Below are 8,851 nucleotides of genomic sequence, written 5' to 3'. Positions count from 1 at the left end.
AAAACTGAATTGCTTGCAATGATCAAACAGCCTTATTATAAATAAATATGACAAAACAAAACAGTCTTTGTCTCCTTCAGTACCTCCAGCTGTCAGCTTATGGTGTGTGTATTGTCTGATTCTGTTTATAATTGCTGTAACATCAAAATTTCCCTTCATTGGATCAATAAAGTCCATCTTATTTTATCTTATCTTGTCTTGTTTTGCATGGCCATTGGTTTAGAGGTTTTTGAGGGAATATTTTGGGTATCAGCCTCGAACAGAACTGACTCCTTAAGGACACTAGGCAGCTAACGAATTTAAGGGCATCCTCTCCACACACACAAAGGGTTCTGCTGCCCCCCCCCCACCCCCGTCCTGTTTGTCCCGCCTCTCATTCGTCTCTGTTGTCAGATGAGTCCCACACCTAATTATGGTGACCGCCCAGGAGGAAAAAAAGAGCGGGAAAAAGAAAGAAGCCGTATTCAGGTCAGGGTCACTGAAGAAGTAATGGACTGAGGAGTGTAGTGAGGGCTCTGGCTCTCTGGGCTCCTCTGGCTCCCAGGGAGGGCTGCTCCGGCAACTGGGGAGGGCTGCTCTGGCTCCCAGGGAGGGCCCCGGCTCCTGGGGAGGGCTTCTCCAGGTCCCGGGGATGGCCCAGGTTCCTGGGGAGGGCCCCAGTTGCTGTGGAGGGCTCCGGCTCCCGGGGAGGGCTCTGGTTTTGTGCAGATAAGTAAGCCACCTAAAGATATCCTGCTGTGGAAATGGATGAGGCTTCAGCCTGCTTTTACAACCCCGTTTCCAAAAAAGTTGGGACGCTGTGTAAAATGTAAATAAAAACAGAATGCAAATGCTCTACCATACAAAGAAGAAACTATATCTAAACATGATCCAGAAATGCTGCTGACTCCTCTGGTCCTGAGCTCATTTAAGATGGACTCAGGCAAAATGAAAAACTGTCCTGTGGTCTGACAAATCAAAATTTCAAATTCTTTTTGGAAGGCACCATTAATGCTGAACATGATATACAGGTTTTGGAGCTACATTTGCTCCCATACAGACAACATCTTTTTCAGAGAGGAGGAGGAGGTCCAGGGAGCTGAGGCAGAGTGGTCAGAGGCTCCACTGTCTTGGGAGGCCCCGGGGGCTGAGACTGAGTGATCAGAGGCTCTGCTCTCCTGGGAGGCCCCAGGGGCTGAGGCTGAGTGATCAGAGGCTCTGCTCTCCTGGGAGGCCCAGGGAGCTGAGGCTGAGTGATCAGAGGCTCTGCTCTCCTGGGAGGCCCCGGGGGCTGAGGCTGAGTGATCAGAGGCTCTGCTCTCCTGGGAGGCCCCGGGGGCTGAGGCTGAGTGATCAGAGGCTCTGCTCTCCTGGGAGGCCCTAGGAGCTGAGGCTGAGTTATCAGAGGCTCTGCTCTCCTGGGAGGCCCAGGGAGCTGAGGCTGAGTGATCAGAGGCTCTGCTCTCCTGGGAGGGCCAGGGAGCTGAGGCTGAGTGATCAGAGGCTCTGTTCTCCTGGGAGGCCCTAGGAGCTGAGGCTGAGTTATCAGAGGCTCTGCTCTCCTAGGAGGCATAGTCTCAAATCCCACCCATTCTTTACAAGAATTTCCCCTGGGATCAATAAAGCTTATCTTAGCATAACCTTCCGAAAACTGATATTCCCCATATATAAGCTACTTCACTTAAAGTTTATCATAATACTAAGTAAATCAGTGTTAGTATTATCCACTACAGTCAAAAGCACTGGTGTCAGTCTCCCAGCACATACCGGTAATATGGTGCTATGCAATACCTGAGAGGTCCTCCCATACTTCACAAAGCTATCAACACAATTGCTGGTCCAAGCTATGGCAAGCTCTCCCTGAGATAACTGCAAATCCCTTTTGGCGAGCTTTCCTGCTTGCCATTCCAACCCTTTCCCTCTCACTCAGGTCACTGCTGCATAATGTTCACGTGTCCTTCATCTCTTTGACTTCCAACATCAGGGCTCCATATAAAGTTCATAAACTTTGGCACCTGCCAGGGTTACTAAAAGAACAGCACAACCGTGCCGGTAAGATCCAGGGTTACCAGACGAACAGCACTACCGTGCCGGTAAGATCCAGGGTTACCAGACGAACAGCACTACCGTGCCGGTAAGATCTTATAAACCCTTCATCCTTTCCCAGTTGCTGTGTTTCTCTGCATCTGATGATAATGATGGTTCCTGGTCAGAAAAATCAGACAGTAACTTAATTATTATTTTTTTTGAATGCTGTGTGATAGAACTATTTTCTATGAGCTTAAGGACTGGAAAATATATCTTCAACAAAGGACCAAAAACTATCGCTTCAGGTTTTATTTTTACTTATTTTTACCTGTCCTATTTTCATTTTAGAGGTCACATGCCAGGCATCTTTGCTTGCATGAAAATATATGTGTATGCTTTGTTCTTGGCTGTTTTTATTATTTAATGCTATGAATTCTAGCTCAGTTTATTTTAAGTTAAATCGTGTTAAATATTTTGATAGAGTGCTGTTTTATATTGCGTTTTTGTATAGTTAACACATATTGTATACAGTGGTACCTCGGTTCTCGAACTAAATCGGATCGAATCCTAAAAAGTTCGAGTTCTGATCGAATTTTTCCCATAAGAAATAATGGAAAAACAATTAATTGGTTCCCAGCCCCCCAAAATTACACCTAAATATGTTTAAAAAAAAATTTAAAAACACAAAATGAACAGGGTAAAACAAGAAAAGCATTTTTTTTAATGCCTTCCAAAACGATAACTTAGATATTATCCCAACATTACCCCTGTCCTGCGCTATGAATAAGAAGCTAAATGAATCGGAAGCTGCAGATAAGTAGCTAACTTAAGCATCGTGTGACTTTGCCATTAGTTTGGGCGACATGGGCAAGAAACACAAGAAGAAAGGAATCGGCAAACGCACTGAGAAGCGCAGCAGTGATCAATAGCTCCTCCCACCGCCCCGCTCCGATTAACATATATTTCCATGTATACGAACTTGAAAATGAAAAGCCAAAGTAGCAAATGAAAAGTCAAATTGGAAAATGAAAAGACAAAAAGGGTTTTTCATTTTATTTTTCAATTTTACAGGTCTGACTCATACATGAGTGGAAAATTAAAATGCAAATGGTGCTATTTCATCATAATTTTAATTTTTGCAGGATTTTTGCGCACATACTTTGGAAAGTAAATGGCAAAGTGGAGATTGTATTTTCTTTTTATCATTTTCATTTTAATTTTATTTTTTGCAGAAAATACCTCCCATAACTCATTTCCTGGCGTGCACAATTTATATTAGGTCAGCGTTCACGGTTCGACTTCTGATATTCAGATCGACTTCTAGGTCAAACTGGTTTGTTCGACTTTCAAGAAATTCGAGTTCTAGTGAGTTCGAGAACCGAGGTACCACTGTAGTTTTATATTGCATAGTTTTTTTTTTACTATATCGGTAACAAGGATTATATGGTTGGGTTGTTTCAGAAGAATAATCAAACAAATAAACAAACAAACATATAAGTAAACAAACAAATAAATGTGAACACGCATTTTAAACAAAGAATGCAATTTTTAGACTTAATCAGTAAACAATGGAAACAAACACTCTAGGCATGCAAATAAAATGTAATTCTTACAGATAATCCATACTGTGGAAATAGAAGAAAATATGAACTACGAAATATAATATGAAGTCCATCCATCTGTTTTCTGTGATTGCTGTTTATGGTCACAGGAGGTCTGGAGCCTATAAGTGCAAGGCAGGGAACAACCCAGGATGGGGTGCCAACCTACTGCAGGGCATACTCACACACCAGTCACTCCCACACCAGTCACTCACACACCAGTCACTCACACACCAATGGGCAATTAAGGAACTCCAATGAGCCTGTGAATTTTTGGGGGGGAGTGGGTGGATAACTTATGACAACACGGGGAGAACATACAAACTCCACACATGGAGCCATGGTGGAGAGCCCATGACAACACAGGGAGAACATACAAACTCCACACATGGAACCATGGTGGAGAGCCCATGACAACACAGGGAGAACATACAAACTCCACACATGGAGCCATGGTGGAGAGCCCATGACAACACAGGGAGAACATACAAACTCCACACATGGAGCCATGGTGGAGACCCCATGACAACACGGGGAGAACATACAAACTCCACACATGGAGCCATGGTGGAGAGCCCATGACAACACAGGGAGAACATACAAACTCCACACATGGAGCCATGGTGGAGACCCCATGACAACACGGGGAGAACATACAAACTCCACACATGGAGCCATGGTGGAGAGCCCATGACAACACAGGGAGAACATACAAACTCCACACATGGAGCCATGGTGGAGACCCCATGACAACACAGGGAGAACATACAAACTCCACACATGGAGCCATGGTGGAGAGCCCATGACAACACAGGGAGAACATACAAACTCCACACATGGAGCCATGGTGGAGAGCCCATGACAACACAGGGAGAACATACAAACTCCACACATGGAGCCATGGTGGAGAGCCCATGACAACACAGGGAGAACATACAAACTCCACACATGGAGCCATGGTGGAGACCCCATGACAACACAGGGAGAACATACAAACTCCACACATGGAGCCATGGTGGAGAGCCCATGACAACACAGGGAGAACATACAAACTCCACACATGGAGCCATGGTGGAGAGCCCATGACAACACAGGGAGAACATACAAACTCCACACATGGAGCCATGGTGGAGACCCCATGACAACACGGGGAGAACATACAAACTCCACACATGGAGCCATGGTGGAGAGCCCATGACAACACGGGGAGAACATACAAACTCCACACATGGAGCCATGGTGGAGAGCCCATGACAACACGGGGAGAACATACAAACTCCACACATGGAGCCATGGTGGAGAGCCCATGACAACACGGGGAGAACATACAAACTCCACACATGGAGCCATGGTGGAGAGCCCATGACAACACGGGGAGAACATACAAACTCCACACATGGAGCCATGGTGGAGAGCCCATGACAACACGGGGAGAACATACAAACTCCACACATGGAGCCATGGTGGAGAGCCCATGACAACACGGGGAGAACATACAAACTCCATACATGGAGCCATGGTGGAGACCCCATGACAACACAGGGAGAACATACAAACTCCACACATGGAGCCATGGTGGAGACCTCATGGCAACAAGGGGAGAACATACAAACTCCACACATGGAGCCATGGTGGAGAGCCCATGACAACACAGGGAGAACATACAAACTCCACACATGGAGCCATGGTGGAGACCCCATGACAACACGGGGAGAACATACAAACTCCACACATGGAGCCATGGTGGAGACCCCATGACAACACAGGGAGAACATACAAACTCCACACATGGAACCATGGTGGAGACTTGAACCCAGTTCCCAGAGGTGGAAGGGAACAGTACTAACCACAACAGCACCGTGCCACCAAAATATGAACATGTCTGTTAACCAAAAAGTGAAACAACATAGTCCTGCTGTCTAAAACAGATGAAAAACCATGGAGGTAATAACCAGGTAAACATCATAGATTTATAATAATTTTGATTTATTCAGCCCAAATGGTTTCTTAGGAGTGTGAAGTTCTAAAACAGGTCTATGAACTCCCCCTTGTGGTTAATATTGTGAATTGCTCAAAAAAACAGACGCTTATTTTCTTGCAATCATGAACAACTCTAAATGCGTACAGTATGCGTACTTCACAGACACAGTGTATGTACTTTCAGTACACAGCTGTTCTATTGGATATGGAGCTTTCCATGTACAAATCTATCCAACAAACCCATGTGGAAAATTCTATGCAGCTCTGGCCCTGTGGACCAGATCACTTTTAGCTACACAGAAGAGCTATTTTTGGCCTTTTTCAACAAATCCAAGTAATCAATACATTACTATAACGCTATTCAGGAATTACTAGTAATAAAGCCTTAATTAAATTTATCTGAAAACATTTAATTACCATAGACATCCTACAAATAACATGTAAAACGTCATTTTACTAATGTATCTTAAGGAGGATGCACAAAATTAGATGCACAAATAATGATGAGTGAAGTGAATACTTCTGACCCAAAAGGTAGTCTAAAGATTTGCCTTTGTGAGATGTAACACTGACAAGTCACCACTTCCAGTTTCAGGAGATTCTTTTTCTAACGTAAAATATGTTAGGAAACACTATGGATTGAAGGATTTAATGTTCCCAGCTGGAAAAGCTACATCACTGCCAGGTGCATCTCCATGAAAGAGAAGGAATCTGAAAGACTGACTCAGGAAGGCTCAGTGAAAGAGTAAGGGTGACGGTAGAGGAGCAGAGGAGCAGCACCTCTGACTGAGTAGGGTGTGGGTTAGTATGTTTTTTTGAGTTTTATACATATCAGTTGGTAATAGTACTGCATCAATTCCGTTAATTTTCTGTAGCCTATTTTTACATCAGAATGATGCCTAATGACGGCTAGTTTTGCAGTTTCGCGCCTTTAATTTAATATACATTAAAATATCTACTTGTCAAAAGCCATTTTCTACACATCTTCAACAGGACAGTATTACTGTTGCTATAACTGCATGCAAAAGAATCCAAAGGACTGCTTTGTGGGTTATTGAAGTACAACAAATTTATGTATGTAAGTATGTAAGTGTGATTCCACAGTGCACCAGCAGGGGGCAATCAGCATCATGCAGGTGGATAATAACAGCAGCTTGCTCATGGTTGGCCCGGAAACCATCGGTAAGGAATGCGAACCAGGAGCAACTGGCAGCATCTCATTGGCCTGATCTTTTGCTCATTGGCCAATCATCAGACGTGAGCATGGCTTTAAGCTTGGAGACTGAAAATAGCAAGTTGTACAAGTAGACAGCCTGGAGGATGAGTGCCCCCCCGCCCACCCCAAAGTGAGTCTATCTGGCCGAAGGACCCGGAGAGACTGTCCCCCCTCGCCTCCCTCCCCATGACCTGATCCTGACCAGTTTATGAGAAGAGGCTCTTCACACTGTACTGGTGAGCATGGCCCACACCACCATCATCACCACTCTGTGTATTTTCATCGCTCCCTAAATAAATCTTGACCCTCAAGGGGTATATGCCTGCAATCTTTTCATAACCCTCCTAGACCGTTAAAATATCCAAGATGAAATCTTTGGCAGTAATGAGGATGTGAACAATAGCATGAAGCATTATGAGGGTCTCTCTCTACTGCCCCATAAAACGAGCATCTATTTCTGTATCTGTGTGATGGGTGGCTAAAGTAACAAGGAAAAGTGGAACACCCAACTGTGCTGTGTGGTCGCTGGGGGTTGGGGGGGGGGGGGTGCATCACAGAGAGGTAAGTGGAAAAAAAGAATGCCACCCAAGATCTTCCTACCCACCCCAGCAAGCCCAGATCACCTTCTGATCTGCAGTCAGCCCACAAAGAGAGTGCAAAGACACCCAGACATGCCGTGTGTCATCAGTATGTACTATCTTGACTGCAAAGAATTCTGGGAGTTCCTGGAGCCTGTGCCAGGCAGCATAGGGTCTCCTGATATTAAACATTTCATCAAATAAAAAAATCATCATAAATATTTATGCAACATGTAATTACAAATGCAAACTCGCATATTTTTTGCTTCGGGAAGAAACTGTTGTATGGTGGTGCAGTGGTCAGCACTGTTGTATGGTGGTGCAGTGGTCAGCACTGTTGTATGGTGGTGCAGTGGTCAGCACTGTTGCCTCACACTTGTGGGACCAGCGATTGAGTCTCAGGGTTCAGTGTATGTGGGGTTTGCATGTTCTCCCTGTGTCATCCGAGCCTTTCTGATTTTCCCCCCATGGTCCAAAGACACGCTGATATTAATTTTAGTGACTAAATTACCTGGAGGTGTGTGAGTGACTGGTGTCTGAGTGTGTCCTGTGATGAGTTGGTGCTCCATCCTGGGTTGTTCCCTGCTTTGTGCCCATAGCCTCCAGTATAGGCTCCAGACCCACTGTGATCCTGAATAGGACAAGCGGTTACAGAAAACAGATGCATGGATTGATGGATGTTGTACTTTGGATGGATGTAAGTCTCTGCGAGCATAGAGGGAAGAACCGGAATCAAACCCAGAGGTGTGATGCCACAGTCTGAACCAGCAGGGGGTGCTCAACTGTAGGAGCAAAACTGAATCCTGAAGCTCCTGATCCAGGCAATTGAGGAACAGGGAAAATGAATGTTCAGCTTCAGCAGACAGAGGTTTTTCTGAAGACAGTTTCCACATCGCTCTCATGAATAGTGAGTGGCGGGGGGTGAGACACTGCGGAAGCAGGCGCAGATCAGGCTCAGGCTGGGGTGGGGGACAGTCTACCTTTTAGGCTTTTCCAAACTGACTTGGTATTATTGACAGAAAGCTGATCCTGCAGCTAGAAATGGGAATTTATGGCCTTTTGGGTTTCTGGCCTCACCCTGTGTCAGGCTGAGTTCGGAGATCCAGAAGGAGCAACACATAGAACCACTGCTCTTTTAGACCAAGAGGAGATACCCCAGAAGGAGCAGAATATGCGACCTTGGAGGTCTGGTCTGGCTGAGGCAGCATGTGGCCACCCTGACCTACAGAAGCCGTCAAAAGATGGACGGAAGGATTCATTTGCAAAATATTAAGACATACAAAAATGTCTTTACGGTGTGTATAGTTAAATATGCATTAGACCCTTGCGTGCTATATTTAGACAAGGAAACTATGATGAGCTTTAATTTATTAACTCATGAGAAGTTGCATGATACATTCAGACATAATACATTGGTCTTTTAAATTCATGATATGTACTTAAAACGTGAACATCTGGAAATACAGAGT

Source organism: Paramormyrops kingsleyae, chromosome 23 (assembly GCF_048594095.1).
Source record: "Paramormyrops kingsleyae isolate MSU_618 chromosome 23, PKINGS_0.4, whole genome shotgun sequence".
In the NCBI taxonomy this organism is placed as follows: domain Eukaryota; kingdom Metazoa; phylum Chordata; class Actinopteri; order Osteoglossiformes; family Mormyridae; genus Paramormyrops; species Paramormyrops kingsleyae.
This window is presented reverse-complemented; position numbering follows the sequence as displayed.